Source organism: Sminthopsis crassicaudata, chromosome 2 (genome assembly GCF_048593235.1).
Source record: "Sminthopsis crassicaudata isolate SCR6 chromosome 2, ASM4859323v1, whole genome shotgun sequence".
NCBI classification, from domain to species: domain Eukaryota; kingdom Metazoa; phylum Chordata; class Mammalia; order Dasyuromorphia; family Dasyuridae; genus Sminthopsis; species Sminthopsis crassicaudata.
In genome coordinates, this window is record NC_133618.1 from 261,906,001 (window position 1) to 261,924,024 (window position 18,024).

At 36.3% G+C, this 18,024-nt stretch overlaps 1 non-coding gene across 1 annotated transcript; it reads left to right on the forward strand.

The window, feature by feature from the left end:
• Positions 1-3,446: 3,446 nt before the first annotated feature.
• Positions 3,447-3,554, forward strand: LOC141559207 (U6 spliceosomal RNA). The gene has a single exon (XR_012487279.1). It is a non-coding gene; the product is annotated as a U6 spliceosomal RNA (small nuclear RNA).
• Positions 3,555-18,024: the final 14,470 nt, after the last annotated feature.

Here is an 18,024-nt window from a genome sequence, read left to right on the forward strand (position 1 = left end):
CACAGCTAGCAGCACCCCTGCCCTGATGCTTCTGCACTTACCAGGTGCTGGTTTCTTCCCACCCAAGAAATAGCAGCACAGCTGGGCCTGGCATAACCAATCAGCCAACGTTCACTCTATTTTCCTATACTCAAACCCTCACCGAACAAACAATCCCAGAAGTGAAAGTCTCTGTGATTCCTACTGAGGCTCCAGCCACAACCAGATAGCTTAAGGGATCCCCACTAGACTTCCGCAGAGCTACCCTGGAGGCGTTTGCACTTCAGCCTTTCTCTTTCTTCAGATCTTCCCAGATTGTATCAGAACTCCTGCTCTGCCAAATCTTCTTGGCACAAATTTGTTCTATTTGTAGGGGAAATCAGGAGATCTTAAAATTTGTTAACCTATTCTGCCATCTTCCCAGAATCTTCTTCTATAATAATAATTTCAAAGATAAGAAAATTAAAGTTTCATGGCTTATTTATGATCTCCCAGTAAGTCATTAGGAAAGAAAGAGCCAGAACCTATATCTCTTACTTCCTTTTTCTAATCTCTTTCTCCTAGTTCAAATTACCTTCAAACCATAGCCACCACTGGGATCAAAATAATGATATCAATCAGTTTCCTCAACCAACAATTCAAACTACTCATATCCGTTCTTCCTCTTTAGGGTCTTAGTAGGGGAGTATAAGTTTCTCTGAGTGCTATATGACTTCTATCCTCTCAAGGAACTCATAAAAAAATAATTTTATTTGGTAGTCAGGATTGATGGAAGGCATTGAATTCTTTAGAATTAACTTCAATTGGAGAAAACTAAAATAACAAAGAGGGAGAAAAATTATTTAAGTACATAGGTAGATAGCTTGCAGCAAGGCTATGCCACTAACCTACTTTTAGTAAAGGTAGACAATAGTAGAAAATCCTACATGATAGGATTTTTCTGTTTTGTTTGGGGTTATTTGGTGTTGTTGCTTTTTTTTTTTTTATTGGGTTTGGACTTAAAAAAAAAAACAAAAAACAAAAAAAACCTATTTGAGAAGCTGAGGACCAAAGTTTTTCAATGTTTAAGGCTACCAAGAATGAAATTAAGTGAAAGATTTTTCTTTAAAATATATAGAAAATTTGCAGCTAGGTGGCGCAATGGATAGAGCACCAGCCCTAAAGTCAGGCAGATCTGAATTCAGACACTTAACACTTCCTAGTGTGACACTGGGCGAGTCACTTAACCCCAATTGCCTTAGCAAAAAATTAAAATAAAATATATAGGAAAGTTTGCAAAAATATTTGTGGCAGTCCTTTTCATAGTGGCAAGAAACTGGAAACTTAGTGGATGCCCATCAGTTGGAGAATGGCTAAATAAATTACGGTATGTGAATGTTATGGAATATTATTGTTCTATAAGAAACAATCAGCAGGATCATTTTAGAGGTCTGGAGAGACTTACGTGAACTGATGCTAAGTTTAAATGAGCAGAACCAGGAGATCATTGTACACAGCAACAATACTATAAAACGATCAATTCTGATGGACATGATTCTTTCCAATATTGAGATGATTGAGGCCAGTTTCAATGATCTTGTGATAAGAGAGCCATCTACACCCAGAGAAAGGACTGCAAGAACTGAGTGTGGATCATTAACATATTCTCACTTTTTTTGTTGTTCATTTGCATTTTGTTTTCTTATTTATTTTCTTTCCTTTATGATCTGATCTTTCTTGTGCAACAAGATAATTGTATAAATATGTTTACATGTAAGGGTCCAAGGTCAGGCAAGCTCAATTGAGATGTAAGTGGACCAATGGTCTTTATCCTTGGATGTGCTTAAGAGTTGAGTACTTAGGGACTTCCTTCATGGGATCTCCACCCATGGCGGGAACCTAGATGTCACTCTGAAGTCAACATTGAAAAATGATCCGTGCATATGTTTTAAAAATAAAAAGCTTTAATTAAAAAAAATGAAAAAGAATAAATATATATAGGAAAGTTTACCTAAGGTCAACAATAACCATTGAAGAGGTATTAAAATGTATTTAGGCATTTATAGTTCTTTTAGAGAAATTCTAAAGTATATCTTTTCTTGAGAATAAGTAAACTGTAGTTATGTAACCTAGGGTATTAGTTAAGATTCTTTATGGAAGAAAAAAAAAGTGTGCTATTTATTTCTCTCAGTTATCTTTACCCACAGTGAGTCTCTCCATTGGTTCTACCCACTAATAATTCCAGTTAACATAACAACACCATTTAATATAATAACAGCTACCAAAGTGGTAAATACAAGTGCTTAAGAGTAAATAACTAATCACTATGAGTCTAGTCTTGACTTCCAAACATAAGTAATAGAAAAAAATCTCAATATGCAATAAGAAGGTTGAAAAAGCTGTTTTTTTCTCTTCTGTCCTTAGAGTTCACCATGACTAGTTAATAATCTACATAAATACTATACCTATTAGGCTAATTTTTCCCAATCCACTTTGACTTTTGTGTCCAAATACTTTCCCATTCCAGCAACATTCCTTTTCTTAGAAATGCTTTTATCACCACATGCCAAGGAAATTATTTTGAACTTGGGAGTGCTTTAAGACCTTTTCATTCTTCCTTTTGCTCTTTGCCCTGTTCACTAGAAAATGAAATTAGCATGATTTGAAAGTACAAATATCCATATCTATAATAAACTAGTTATTAGCACACCCTCTAGTCGCTAGGATTTTTACTCAACAAATGAATGTAGCCTCTACCACTTCTGTAACTAACAATATGATATTCCAATACTCTAGTTTCTCTTCCTCTTTAATAACTCAGGTCATCCATCTACCCTTGACTAAATATCTTTTCTGTTTGGGGATATTAACTTCTACACTTCCAGCTAAACTGCCCTCTCACTCTCTCCCTCAGCCTCAATTAATCATAAGAAATTTGGCAAAGAATTCAGGAACAGGATAAAATTGTTTGAGCTGTTGTTCAGATGAATGGAATTTGGGCTGATAGAAGAGATAAAGACTAAGTGATGAATACAATATTATCTGATATAGATGTTTTGACTACATGGCTAAATATAGTGAATACAAAAGTCCACATAGGGAAGTCCACACAGTAGCTCATGTATGAAATGACTAAGATCTGGGCCAATAAATTTGTCTTTCACTAGACAAGAAGAGAGAGGACACTAACTGAACTATAAACTATAACTATAAAATGATTGGGGATAATTTATAGGCATAGCTTTAAAAAATGACAAAGGATAAAATAGATAATTTTTTACTCCATGAAATTGAAAAGGTTATACATGAACAAAATCAATGCAGCCAAGATAAGATGGGATAGTGTCAACTAGGTAAAAAAGATCTTTGGGAAAATCTCTAATAAGGGCCAAATATTCAACATACATAGGGAATTAACAAAAATATATATGATTGAGTCATTCCCCAATGAAAAAGATGAACAAAGCATATGAACAAGCTGTTCTTCTACGCTCACTTCAGTAGCACAAATATTAAAATTAGAAAAATACAGAGTCAATTAGCATTACCTGCTGCATAAGGATAACATGCAAATTTGTGAAGCAGTCTGTATTTCCAGGAAAAAAATTTTAAAATGTTAATAATCACATAGAAAACTGCTCCAAATAGTTTATAATAAGATAATGAAAGTCAAAACAACTTTGAGGCTTCGGCTCACAAAGATGTCAAAAGACAAAAATAGTCAACATTTGGGAGACTGAAAAAAGATAGGCACTGATAGAGTGTAAAATGGAAAAGCAATTTGCTGGAAAGCAACTTTTAATTAAACAAGAAAAAAATGATTAAAATATGTATACTCTTGGTCACAGAAAGTCCACTTTTAAGTCAAGAAAGTCAAAGAATGAAAAATATTAACTACACTAAAATATTTATAGCATCCTTTTGGTGTAGTAAATAACTGGAAACAAAGTATATGCCCATCTGCCAAAGAATGCCTAAACAAATTTTAGTACATGAATGTAATGGCATTAAAAGAAAATATGAATAAAAAGAATTTAGAGTACAAGAATTAATTGATGCAAAGTAAAATAGAATCAAGAAAATTATGCACAATGACTACAATAATATAAATGTAAAGAATAAAAAAAAGAAACAATAGTGTGTAATTATAATGATTAAACTTAAAAGAATTTTAAAAATAAAAAAAAAATGTACCTCCCTCCCTTTCTTATAAAGGTGAAAGAAATATTGCTGAGCAGTACTTATCAGACTTAGTGGATTTGTTAGCTGATTTTGCTAAACTATCTCTTTATCTTTATCTTTTGTACTTTGTTGCAAGTGAGGGCTCATTCATAGAGGAGGAAGCAAAGATATGTTTGGAAGTGATCATAAAGCAAAAACAAAGATATCAATAAAAATGTTTTAAGAATTTTTTTTAAGATATGGTATCAGGGTGGCTAGGTGGTGCAGTAGATAGAGTATCAGTCCTGAAATCAGGAGGACCTAAGTTCAAATCTGGCCTCAAACGGTTAACACTGCCTAGTTGTGTGACCCTGGTCAAGTCACTTAGCCCCAATTGCCTCAGAGAAAAAAAGATATGGTATCTCTGAATTTTAAAAAGTTTTCAACAAAATCACCCTTATCTTTTTTTATGAACAAAATAGAATGGTTAAAGATATGTGATAGGGTCATTAAATGAATTACAAACTAATGATTGACCAGATTCAAAGAATTAGTCCTTATTAAATTGGTGTCATCTTGGAAAGTGCTCTACTTAAGTTCCTCTTCAATCAGTTCTTGATCATGTCCTATTTAGCATTAGAGAAAAGAACCAAATGGATCACCTATGGAAAAACCAATAAAATAAGAAACACACAATATAAGGGATTGATTACATCATTGTAGGGAGTATCTACAACAATGAAATACCAGATTTGTTAAGTATTAAAGGAGCAATAGCCTGAATAAAGATATCAATGTCCTCATCAAATTTTCAGATGACGCACTGTATGAGGTAAGATCCAAGTAGATCTTGACAGCCTTAAACAATGAAGAAAATAAAATAAGATTTAATTCAATAGAGGCAAATGTAAAATTCTAAAATTGTCCAAAAATTCAACTTCTTAAGTACAGAATGGAGAGATTTAAATAGAAAATTGTGTGTAATTAATCTGGAAGTGTTAATTGGCCTACAAGTTTAATATGAATGAACTGTATGTCACAGCAGCATTACATAACTTGGAAAAGCTTTTATGCTATATTTAAAGAGGAATACTATCCAGAACAAGGGAGGTGATGTTTCCACAGCACTCTGCCTTGGTAGTCAAATATGAGTTATCATATCTAAACACCATGTTATAAGAAAGATATTGAAAAAATAGAGTTATACAGAATAAGACAAAAAGAACAATAATATAACAGTGTTATACAAAGAAACTGGAAGTATTTACCTTGAAAAATAGAAGGGTTAAGGAGGGCTTGCTAGTTGTCTTCAAGTATTTGAAGGAATATAATGAAGGAAAATAGATTTGACTTATTATGCATGTCCCCCAAAAAGTGGAATTAAAAATAAAGTGATAGAAGGTTTAGAGAGGCAAATTAAGACTCAATATGAGGGGGGGGGGGAAAAAACTTCCTGAAAATTAGATCTCTCAAAAAGTAGAATGGTTTTTTTTCAGGAGGTGACATGTTTCACTTCTTTTGCAGTCCCTTAAGCTATAATGCTGGATGACTGCTTGTCAGGGTAGTTGAGAAAAAAGATTTCTATTCAAATACAGAACTAGACTAAAGAATAATCTCCACACCTTCCAACTATGAGATTCTGTGACAGAGGGAATTTTTTTTTACTGTTGGAATTATGAGATATAAAGATTACATTTTATCTAGTTTTATGTATACAATGCCTACTTGAAAAAAATGTAAAAATTCAAACAATCTTCTAATCCACACAGTTGTTATTGCTGTTGTTGTTGTTCAATTATTTCAATCATGTCTGACTCTGTGACCCCATTTGAAGTTTTCTTGGCAAAAAATTCTGGATTTATTTGCCATTCCTTCCCTAGCTCATTTTAAGATGAGAAAATTAGGCAGAAGTAAGAGTCACACAGCTAATAAGTATCTGAGGCAAGATTTGAATTCAAGTAGATGAGTCTTCCTGACTCCAAATGTACTCTATCCATTGTGCCTACCAGTTGCCCTAACTGAAGCACACAACAGTGAATTGATTTAGCCAGTGTTTCTACAGAAAACAGCTACCACAATCTTAATTGGGAAATAAATATCTATATAATGAATTTCAAAGGAGAAAGATTACTGATTAATTGTAGTAGAGGGTTCTACCCTGCAAATGTCAATGGGGATCCAGGAGTAACTCAACTCCCCTAGCATGACTAAGGAATTTGGATAAATGAGTGAAAATGTAATAGGTGCTAGATAGGATACTCAAAGAAACTAACATTAAGGTAGCAGTGCAAAGGAAATGATCACCTAGCAAATGATACCAACTCAACTGCAAAACCAGTAGTGAGCTGGGTAAATGTTTAACAACTAGCTCTCTGACACTTAAAATTAATCTGTACTTTCAACATTTTATCCATCCTCTGGTCTAAAGCAGAAGTGTCAAATATAACTGTTAACACACAATACTATCTAGTGCAGGCCAAATCAGATTAAAATGTAGTTCCTATTAGACTTTAATGGGTTAATGTATAAATTTTTTTAAAGAAGAAAGAAATATAAAATGTGTGGTTTTCTAAGTCAATGGGCAGATTGATGGGATCCTTATACATAGTTTAGTAATTCTTTTTTTTATTTGTTTGGAACTACTGGTGTAGGTAATAAACAAAACAATAAATCAAATCCTAATTTATGCCATTTAATAGTTTCCAAGATATAAATGTCCATGGTGAAAATTTAATAATTAATCCTCTTAAGGTGGTGCTGACTCCAGCACATCACTGAGCAAAAGCAGCCCAGAAGAGTTTAATGAGGGAAAGGAAAGGGGGAACCCCATTTCTCGGCACATAGGTAATAAGATAATTCCATGAGGCTCATGTCCCCTGTAAAATGAATTTACAGGCCCAAAAACCTAGATTGATAAATAAAAGGTTTATTGTAGAAGTTTGGAAGTAAGGCTCAGTTAGAAAGACGCCAAGGCCAAAGGTGGCCGCTGGGCAGGCAGGAACCCTTATGTGGCCGGAAGGATACCATGTATTGGCTGGGAAGACTCCTGCAATGAGAGCACTCTGGCTCATTTCTTTTATACCTAGAAGATGATGGGCGGTACCCCTAAGTTCTCAGCGGGCTTTTCAGTTAGCTCAGATCAGGTGAGGGCTGGGGGAAGCTGAGCTGATAGTGGGGCTGGGCCCAGTTATTCAAAGGGTGCCGTTAACCAGGCACCTTGACCTTGTGAATCAAGGTCAGTCATAGGTTGGGCAATTAGAAAGGAATCTTAAAGGGACCTCAACCCCCATTAGTTCCCCCCTTAAACAGTTGAGACTTAAATTCATTTAAGAAAAGAGAAAATTTGGGGCAGTGTCCTTCATTTAAGGCAAGGTTGAAGATTGTCTCCAAAGATCTTCAGAGTAGCAGGATCCCCTCGTCTTATTCCCCCCTCAAACCATCGCCTCCAGATGCATGTAGGAAAAGGGGCGTCAATCTCCTCTTTAACTGCTTTAAGCTGACAAGGGTCTTAAAGATTTGGGGTTCCATGCCAAGAGGTGAGGCATGAGGTATGGGGGATGGCAGCAGGGCATCGAGGGGGTGTCCCTGTCAGTTGTCCCCAGTCAATGTTCTCTAGGCTGAAAGGCCAGCTGAGAATCCAAAGTGTGAAGCCTAGAGAAAACAGATCTCGGGAACAGATTAAAAGTGGGGTGTCATCCAGGGTGGGGATGGTGACATTCAGAATGAGGCCTTTAGCAAGAAATGCATCAGGTCCCTTCTGTGGGCTGCTTGTCTGATAGCCCATCTAATTATCAAAGAGAAATAGGAGAAAATGCTGAGAAAAGATTATTTGTAGCCTAGCTCTTTCACCCTTAATTTCCAGGAAAGCTAATTTCTCCTAGGGTTGGGATTAACAGGTGTGGACTCAGAAGTCAGGGGAGGCAGGAGGCCTTAATATCTAGTAGATTTAATGAACTACTGCTCTTTTGTAAGACAGGGTCTAGGGATGAGTATGTATTCCCAGATAAGATCAAGATAAGAATGCAGTTTAAGCTCTTGGAAATGTTGGAAAAACTGTGCTGTTTTTCTTGAAGAGAGTTAGTTATTCAATAAGCAAAGATCCTGAATCTTTTCCTTCCTAGTTTCCCCACTCTTTATTGGGGGGAGGGGTGAAAAACATCATCATAGCCTACCCAGCTTACTGGCCCCTGGGGTGTTCGGGCTGTCCTGAGATAAAAGGGAAATAGGGCCAGACCTCAAATTCCTACCAGGGAGCAGGACCCTGGGGGGCCAAGGTCAACCCTTGTGGTGTTCTGTGGTGGTGAGAAGGCAGCTTCTCCTGCTCGAATTCAGGGCAGAGACTGGGGTCTTCTAAGGCTTAAGTTTAGAAGAAATTTGCATTAAAAGGGCATCTCTGCTTCTTTCTAAGTGTCTGGAGGCAGGAGTTGCCCTGAGAAGAGAACTGAAAATCTCAGGTTAACTAGATAAACCAACAGGTGTTAAAAGTCAGTTTTGTTCTTACAGATCTCTATTAGTTGACCAGGCTAAATACTTATGTGGCCAAGTATTTAGGATACAACGATTACATATAATCAGGCTAGAAACAGCAAGGTATGACATAAGTGAATTGCATTAACAATTTCTATTGACTATTGCTCTGATCTTAAAACCAGTTACATGAGGAAAAAAATGCAAGAACATAAATTCTAAACAAATATTTATCATAACCTTATATTGATAACAATAAGGAATTTGTCCCCATAGGTTCATATCCAAGTAGATGATATTCATATAAATTATTCATACAAATCAGTTTTTAAAATACCTAATGCAAATACAATCATATACAGAATGTCTAATTCCACATAAGAGAATTCAAGAAGTTGGCAGTTTTTCGAAATAAAAACTTTTAGAAATAAATCCTACTAAAGTATGGTTGACATTCACAGAAGCCCAGGCTAAGTTTGAATATTGCTCTTTCCCAACCTTTTTGCTTCAAAGTGTCTAGCTTTGCTAGGTGTAGAAGCCCTGTCAAGGTGGGTGGAGATAAGGTTAATCTGTTTAGTGGAGTTTATTGAGAGTCAGTAACCGGACCCCAACTCTATAGCCTTCATTCCCTTTAGGCATCCCTAAGAGAGAGAGATAAGACAAAAAAACTTTTATTTCGCCAGAGCTGTGCCATGACGTCTCAATGAGCAATGCTTGGCTTGAGCGTAGAGCTCCAGACAGCGTCAATCAAGTCCCGGGAAATTGAGCTGTCCTACCTCGATGATAGAGTGTGGGGGTTTGTGTTACCTTATGAACAGTAAATCAGGAAGACTGAAATAGAGGCGAGAGCAATATTGGAGTAGGTCTCTAGAGAGATGACATAATCAGTGGAGAAAGCATCTTGACAAGACATTCCCATAGCTTGATATGGCAGAGGCATTCTGCTATTCTGAAACATGAGATCTTATCAAGTACTCTGATAAAGAGGCAGGGAGAGATTTTGCAGAACTAAGAAGCAGGGAAACTAAGGCAGGACTAAATCAGGATAATTAGGGAAAGTGAGTCAGGACAATAAAACAGATAAACCAGACTAAAACTAGAAAATGCAAGGACTTGTGGCAAGGACCAGTTTCTCCCCAATAACCCCAGAATTATTAGCATAGAACAGCATTCCTTATTCAGAGAGACATACATCTCCCTGTTTGAATCTCTGCAGTTGGGGGGCATCTCAGCCAGAGATGGACAGTCTTTAGGTCTGTGGTCATTTGTGCATTTAACTCAGCCTCTGCTGTGTAGCAGTGCTCAAGGCGGTCCTGCTGCCCTGAGAAGGCACCTCAAGTTAGGGGCTCTGAGAGAGAGACAAAAAATGGAGTTTGAGAGCTTCATTCTCTCTCTCTCTAGGGAGGACAGATTTCTGAGTAAATTATGCAATTAGACCAAGACAGGCCACACTAAACCTTTAGAGTCCTGATGTCGAAATGCTGAAATAATAAGGAATTGGGGTAACAGGAGTGGAGAAACAGATCAGAGAGGCTCCCAGTCCTTGGACAGGTATCTGATTAAAGAATAATCCCAAAGACTGAATAAGGGATTTCAAAGTTAAAACATAACTCGGCAAATCATAGTCTAGCAAATTTTAAGCAAAGAGTAAAATAGTTTACAATTCGGCCTGAACTGAAATAAGATATGTTTTTCCCAATTTCCTGACCAACTGGAATCTCAGTTTCCTTCCTCTCCTGTTTACAGAAATTATCAGATTATATATAACAGACTAGTAAATTTCCTGAAATAGCAATAGTTAAACAGTTTTATGCAGCAATAGTTAAACAGGTTTACACAGCAATATATAAAAGTTTTTCTCATACAGAACAATAGTCAAACAGTAGTCCCCCAGTTTTAATGAGTCTTAAAAAATAGATGATTAATTTGAAAGCCGGGTTATCTCACTCTGAACCTTCTCTACAAAAGGTGGGTGTGAAGAAATCCCACGTGACCCCTCCCTACTCCATTAGAAGAGGCAGAGGGAGGGGAAGGCAGCTAGCATTTACCTCAGGCTACTAGGTACTTAATGCAGAGAATAGTGAGTTGAAGACAAAAGACCCTACCCCCATCCATCTTCTAGTAATTAGAGTGTGGGGGCGTTTGGGGCATTTAGAAAGGTCAGACTCTAATTGGAGATAAGCGACTCCTGAAGCAAGTTGGGGATTGGGTGAGTAGAGAGAGATTGGAACTCTACATAAAATTCAGGTGTTAATTTAGCCATTCTCTAAAAGGCAGCTTGAGGGAGAGTCTATTCCTATCCTATATCCCTGGCTTCCTGGACTGAAGCCAGAGAAATCCAGGCAAGAAAGAGACAGTTTAAGGAAACTGAGGCAGTAAAAAAAGAACTGCTGCACACCAAAACAGAGAAAGATTCTAGCGAGGTGCCAAATTAAAAGTAGTTAAGGAATGTTTAAATAGTTTCAATCACTTTAATTCAACCCTGCCTGCCTGCAATCAGGATGGGGAAAAAAGGAGAAATCAAAAGAAACTATTTTCATTCTCTTAACAATTAATTTGACTGGATTCAGAATTTTGTTCCCCAGCCAAAATTACAAAGATGTCTTTTCTGAAGCTCTAGGCTGGCCAGGACAAGAACTTAGAAAGGGCATCTTTTAATTTTCAGCATATGAAGTGGCATAGGATGCCAATTGAGAGAATAGAGAGTGCGCTAGGAGCTCCTGAGACAGAGAAAGGCTTGAACAGTTTAAATTCTCTGTCTAGGATTTAGATAGCAGGTAAGTATGCCCTGAGGTTTAGAAAGAAAATGGGCAGTTTTAAAATCCTATATCCACCTTAGAGAGCATGGTCTAATGCAGGATGACTAAATCAGTCCCATTTTAAAAGGTATGGGACAAGCTAGTTCTCTGAGAGTGCTGGAAGCCTTGACTCCTTTAAGAGCCAGGTAAAAACTATGGGAAGGCGTTTCTAGAGATCTTGAAAAGAGTCCCCAAATCTCCCCACTGTCTAGAGACCAAAGACCTTTCCCAAGGCATTTCTAATCCCTTTATCTCACCAGAAAAGCCTGCCCTCAGGCTGCAACTCTGACACATGGGAGAGGGTCTCTTCACCCCTTCTCCCACCACGTGGTGGTCTCTAGAAGAAGTGGCCTCTAGAGGCTGAAATGAAAAGAAGGACTTTTGCCTGAAATGCAACTAGTCTCCACAGGAGACTTTTGGCTTGCACCCCAAACCTGGTCTGGACGCCCTATGTTTTAGAGATAGAGTGAGACAAGGGTAGGAACACAGATATGAATGTAATGGATGTTCTAGGAGGACTAACATCATCTGTTGTGATGGCTTGGTGGGCCCTTTTCAGAGCTGCTCATCCTTATATCCACCTGCCACCCAACTCTTACCAGTGGTTCCAAGAAGTTGTAACATGCACAACACCAAATGCCAACAAACTATCTTGGCAGACAGGCTAAACCACATTGAAGGTAACCAACAAACCTTAAACCCACAGGTGAGGTAAGAAGATGTCTAACTCAAGCATGTGAAGACTCTCCCAGTGGAATGGGTGGAGGAGAAACAATTTGTTCAAATGGCCATGAAGGCAGTTGAATGTGAGGATTATAGAGCCCTTAGAGTTTGGTCAGATATCGAAAACACCAAGCACATCATCTGTAACCTGGACCCTTAACTAGATTTCAATGACTACAAAAGAGAATGAGATTGACAACTCTAGGCAACTCTGCAACACTCAAATCCATTCACATGCAAATCAACATTACCATGATATCAATGGTCCTCTTTGGGGGGAAAAAAAAAAAAAAAAAAGAATGAACAACAATAAATCAGACTTGATATTAGGAGCAAAGAATTTAGTAACAAATTAATTTTAATTAAGTACTTGTTCTTCCTATTTATCTAATAATTTAGATTGGCTTTGTTAGTTTTTTTCACCCGAGTCTTTAAACACTTTATCAAAATGGAGATAAATAATGTATTACTTCTTAATCTCCTGGGGGAAGATTTCAATGTATTCAGTAGTCAGAGTAACAACAAACTATTTTTTTTTCATTACCACTCCAAAATGGGAAAAAAAAAAAAAAAAGAAAAGAAACTTTCATAAAAGAATATAATATAGCATCACATCTTTCTATCTTTTTACTAGACTCTCTAGAACTTTTGTTCAATTATCAATAAAATTAAGTATTTAAATTTCAAAGAAATCAATATGTAGAACTGAGTCTTTTTAAAAGCCAATATACAGCATAATAAATAGAATATGCTTAAGAATATATAATCAAATTTGGTAGAAATGACTATTCAATGTAGTAACAGACCTATTCTGCTTTTCTGGATATATTGTGAATCTTTAATAATTGTTAAGAATGCAGAACTTCAATCAGTCAATCAAAAAAACAAGACAGTTTTTTTCCATCATTTTCTGGTAATCTGTGTATATTTTTTCCCAGTTAATTTTGCCTCCTCACACAAGGTCCAGTTCATTCACATTCACTTCAGTGAAGTACCTTTAATAATAACACCCCAAAGTTGTATATAATAATAATGATGAGGATTTAACTTCAGGATGAGTTACATGAGCCTTCTTAAAACAAAAATCTATTGGCCTAATAAATCTTTTTTTTTTAATAAAGCCATCCCCACAAAGTAGATTTCAATTACTATTGTCATACAAGACTTTTTCCTTTCTCTTTCCTGTAGGAATAACCTTTACATGTCTATTTCTTCCTGAGCATGAACTTTTGGCAAGTAGACTTCCTATTCACCAACTTTATTTTCTGCTTTTGTTTAATCGCTTTAGAAAGGACTTTGGCTTAGGATTGTTAATCTCTTTTCAGTAGATATGCAGACACTGCTCCTTAGGAAGTTTGGGGTTTTTTCATCATTTTTTCACTCAATATTTCTTTTTTCATGCATCTTGATAGTCTTTTTCATCTTTAGTGAATTCATTTTCTTTACTTTCTTTGAACATTTATTAGTCTCTCTGCTTTCCTTCTTTCTCTTTATCTCATAATAATTCAAGTAGTAGCCATACTTTTGGTGTAACTCTATATATTCTGTGGCATGAGGATAACTAGGGGCCAGTTGAGAGGCTGTCAAAAATGCTCCCAACCTTTAGACCCTATATCATTAGTGATCCCAAGTTGCATTTCTGAAAGGAAACTTTACTATGAAAAAGTTTAAAACTAAATAGAATCTTAAAGATTCTTACTTAATTTTACAAAGTAAAATAATTTGTCATAATTTATCATCACACAAGTATCAAATAAGAGTGTTGGGATAGTGACTAAAATCTAAGGCTGATTCCAGAACCATCACACTTTATTAAGCATTTTCCTGACTAACAATCTCTAGCTGAAATAAAACTATTATGTTCTATCCTATAAAATGACAGTCTCTAAGAAATATGCTAGCAGATGAGATTAGGATATAGTAGAAAAGGAACTTAACCCAAAAAAGAGATTTATTTTCTAGTCCTAACTCTATCTCAGTAACAATCTGTTCCCTCATTTGTTTAAATATTTGGTGATCTGTAAAGATCAGATGATCTTTAAAAAGTTGAACAAGATCATCTCTAAAGTTCCATTCTGCTACATCATCAACAATTCTAATTCACTTATGCAATCTTCTAATGAGAATGTTGTATGCTTAGGTGTGGATTTGATTTTTCTACACAAAATTCATGTCATTAGTAGAACATGACTGCCATCTAGTGGGATATTTGTGAAAATCCAGATGTTAGGATTCCCATTTCATAAAGAAACTTGATAATTAATAAATGTGCCACTTCATCTGTGAATGAGACAATTAACAGCAAATAACATTGTGAATTTATGGTTCAGAGGATAATCCCCACTACAGTTATAAACATATATATATATGCATGCACAAGCATACATACACATGCACAAAGGGGAATTAATAAGTCTGGCCTTTGTGATGATTAAAAAGATTCAAGATACAAGTTTCTGGGTGATTTAATCATTTTATTAATAAGGCCTGCAAGTTATTTACAAAAGGATGGTCATTAAACCTCTTAGACTACAGGCAGTTTTGAACAGTAACTGATCAATGAGGTATTGAGAGTGACATCAAGTTGAAAATATCTCTATACTCAGATCACCAGCAATCTTGGGCTATCTAGACAAAAAGGTCTGTTTTCCTCCAAGTTTGAGTAAATCACAATGGGCTTCTCCACCTTAAATTCCTAGAAAGGTTGGGTGGAATCTGACCAAGATGAGAATTAATTCAATCTCATTGCCAAATGTCCTTTAAGAGACAAATTTTTAAAATCAGGCATTTGGGAGAAGGGGAGAAATCTGAGTGTCCCTAAGATATATATTAATAATCATTTCTCTCATTTTGGTCAATTCAAATTCTTGTGTGGGATGGATGCTAGACCCCCTTCCCCAAATTAACTAAGCAGAAGCAACTTTAGGTACAAAGAGAAAGCATTTATTTAATCCCTTCTGGGAGAGGCCCAGATATACCTGGGAGCCATCCCAACTGCTGCCATGTACTCCTAGAACCTGGCCAGCTCTGGCTTGTCCAAGATGTAAAAGCAAAAGACCCAAGCCTTTTCATTGGATGAACTAAAAGGAAGTAATCATCCTCCACCAATGGTCACCAATGTTGTCTGCTTCATACAGGTCACATCACTTCCTGAAACTTCATTAATTTTCTGCATCCCAGGGTTCAAGGTCCATCCCTCCAGAGATCATGTGACAACCTCCCCCCCCCCTCCCGTCCCCAGGGTCCCTCCAGACCCAGAGTGCAAAGCCCAATCTCCCAGCTCTGGGAACAGGGATTCTGTGACTCATAATGAAAAATACTTGGTCCAATCAGTCCCATTCACTCTCTAAGATTCTCTTTTTTTTTTTTTTTTTTTTTTTTTTTTGCTAAAACAATTGGGGTTAAAAGTGACTTGCCCAGGATCACACGGCTAGGAAGTGTTAATTAAGTGTCTGAGGTCATATTTGAACTCAGGTCCTCCTGAATTCAAGACTGGTGCTCTATCCACTGCGCCACCTAGCTGCCCCAAGATTCATATTCTTTATGGTAAATGATTAAACTAGTACTTATAAGAAACAACAAAAAGACATACCAAAACACTTGATTTGTTACTAATTAAGGACTTTCTTCACCACAGATAATTGAGAGAACTTTCTCCAGATTCTTTTATACTCATTTTTAGCTTGAGCACTTGGAAAGAAATTAACTTATTATTAATACACTAAACAGGGACCTTCTTCTATGGGATTGTTGAGGGGAAAGATACCCCAACAAGATTGGGCCCCACCCTGCCAATGTCATTGTTGAAGTTCAAAAGGAGACCCTAAAAAAGTGGGGCTGCGGACTGTGTTACAAGATGTCTCAAAAGATTTTGCAGGCTCAAACCCATCATCAAATCAAGGGGCAAAAGTTATTATAATCGAAAAGCCACTTGAAGCAAGCTAAATTCCAAAAAGATTTAGCAAATGCGTGGAATTAACTGAGTGAAAATACTCTCATGGGAAAATAGCCTTAATTGTGACTTCAGACTTTATAACAAAAGGAGCTATAACTATAAGTTGCAGGTGATTATCCTCTCCTATTTCCTACTACCTCTTTTCTATATATAGATATAGATATAGATGTAAATATATCTATATCTAGATATAGATATAGATATAGATGTATAGATATATAACTTTTTATTGACAGTACAAATGCATGGGTAATTTTTTACAACATTAATCCTTGCACTCACTTCTGTTCCGATTTTTCCCTTCCCTCCCTCCACCTCTTCCCCTAGATGGCAGGCAGTCCCATACATATTAAATGTGTTATAGTATATCCTAGATACAATATATGTGTGCAGAACCGAATTTCTTGTTGCACAGGAAGAATTGTATTCAGAAGGTAAAAATAATCTGGGAAGAAAAACAAAAGTGCAAACACTTTACACTCATTTCCCAGTGTTCTTTTTCTGCGTGTAGTTGATTCCATCCATCATTGATCAATTGGAACTGAATTAGATCTTCTCTATGATGAAGATATCCACTTCCATCAGAATACATCCTCATACAGTATTGTTGCTGAAATGTATAATGATCTCCTGGTTCTGCTCATTTCACTCAGCATCAGTTGATGTAAGTCTCTCCAAGCCTCTCTGTGTTCATCCTGCTGGTCATTTCTTCCAGAGCAATAATATTCCATAACCTTCATATACCACAATTTATCCAGACATTTTCCAATTGATGGGCATCCATTCGTTTTCCAGTTTCTAGCCACCACAAAAAAAGGCTGCCACAAACATTTTGGCACATACAGGTCCCTTTCCCTTCTTTAATATTTCTTTGGGATATAAGCCCAGTAGTAGCACTGCTGGATCAAAGGGTACGCACAGTTTGATAACTTTTTGAGCATAATTCCAGATTGCTCTACAGAATGGTTGGATTCTTTCACAACTCCACCAACAATGCATCAATGTTCCAGTTTTCCCGAATCCCCTCCAACATTCATCATTTTTTCCTGTCATTTTAGCCAATCTGACAGGTGTGTAGTATCTCAGAGTTGTCTTAATTTGCATTTCTCTGATCAATAGTGATTTGGAACACCCTTTCATAGTTTCAATTTCTTCATCTGAAAATTGTCTGTTCATATCCTTTGACCATTTATCAACTAGAGAATGGCTTGATTTCTTATAGAGTCAATTTTCTATATATTTTGGAAATGAAGTCTTTATCAGAACCTTTAACCATAAAAATGTTTTCCCAGTTTCTTGCTTCCCTTCTAATCTTGTTTGCATTAGTTTTGTTTATCCAAAGGCTTTTTAATTTGAAATAATCAAATTTTTCTATTTTGTGATCATAATGACCTTTAATTCTTCTTTGTTCATAAATTCTTTCTTCTTCCACAAGTCTGATAGGTAAACTATCCTATGTTCCTTTAATTTATTTATAATCTCATTCTTTATGCCTAAATCATGGACCCATTTTGATCTTATGTTGGTATGTGATGTTAAGTGTGAGTGCATGCCTAATTTCTGCCATACTAATTTCCAATTTTTCCCAGCAGTTTTTGTCAAATAATGAATTCTTATTCCAAAAGTTGGAATCCTTGGGTTTGTCAAACACGAGATTGCTACAGTTATTGACTACTTTGTTCTGTGAACCTAAGCTATTCCACTGATCAACTAATCTATTTCTTAGCCAACACCAAATGGTTTTGTTGACTGCTGCTTTATATATAGTTTTAGATCAGGTACAGCTAGGCCACCTTCATTTTATTTTTTTTTTCTCATTAATTCCCTTGAAATTCTTGACCTTTTGTTCTTCCATATGAATTTTGTGTTATTTTGTTTTAGGTCATTAAAATAGTTTCTTGGGAATCTGATTGGTATAGTACTAAATAAATAAATTAGCTTAGGGAGTATTGTCATCTTTAT